This window comes from Alligator sinensis, unplaced genomic scaffold (genome assembly GCF_000455745.1).
Source record: "Alligator sinensis unplaced genomic scaffold, ASM45574v1 scaffold471_2, whole genome shotgun sequence".
NCBI lineage: Eukaryota > Metazoa > Chordata > Crocodylia > Alligatoridae > Alligator > Alligator sinensis.
Window position 1 is genome coordinate 955,303 of NW_005842143.1, and position 855 is coordinate 956,157.

Consider the following 855-nt stretch of genomic DNA (forward strand, 5'->3'; position numbering starts at 1 on the left):
AGGTCTGGAACGGGCTCCCAAGGGAGGTGGTGCTCTCCCCTACCCTGGGGGTCTTCAAGAGGAGGTTAGATAAGCATCTAGCTGGGGTCATCTGTACCCAGCGCTCTTTCCTGCCTATGCAGGGGGTCGGACTCGATGATCTATTGAGGTCCCTTCCGACCCCTAACATCTATGAATCTATGAATCTTTAGTGAGGGTAAATGCAGACAGCATCGGGGCAGAGATCTACAGCCTGAGGCAGGGACCCAGGCTGCAAGCTCTGGCCTGGGGCAGCAAAATGCTGTCAACCCCTGCTGTCAAGTCCAGTCAGCCCCAAGGCTGCTGCAGCCGTTGGGGTACCTTAACAACCCTCCTCCACTCTGATGAGGTTAGTTGAGTTGCTTTGCATCATTGGTGATTCTTTGGATGGAGTGAGCTGGTGGCGCCCATCTCCTCTCCAGGTATGGATGACTGGTGACTCACAGGGAGCTCATCCACCCTTTGACAGGCCTTGTTTTTAGTTCTGCTGAGTGTCCGCACACCCTCCTCGCCCAGGTGCGAGCACCAGTTTGGTTGCTAACAACCCCAACCATGGGACTGGCTGCACTAGTTTACATGGTACCAGACAGCAGACCGAGAGAGGCCTGGCCTGACAAACAACCTCTGGTGTACAGTATAAAAATTAGAGAAGACATCGGACTTGCTGCAAGCAGACCTGGGGGATGAATTAATTTCAATCAAGACAGTATAATGGCCTTAGCAAACCCCCTGCTTAAAGCAGGACCGGCCCCTGTCATCCCAGGCAAGGCCTGTCTTAAAAACCTCCAAGGATGGAGACTCTACATCACCCGCAGGCTGTTCCGCTCTGGCTAGGCT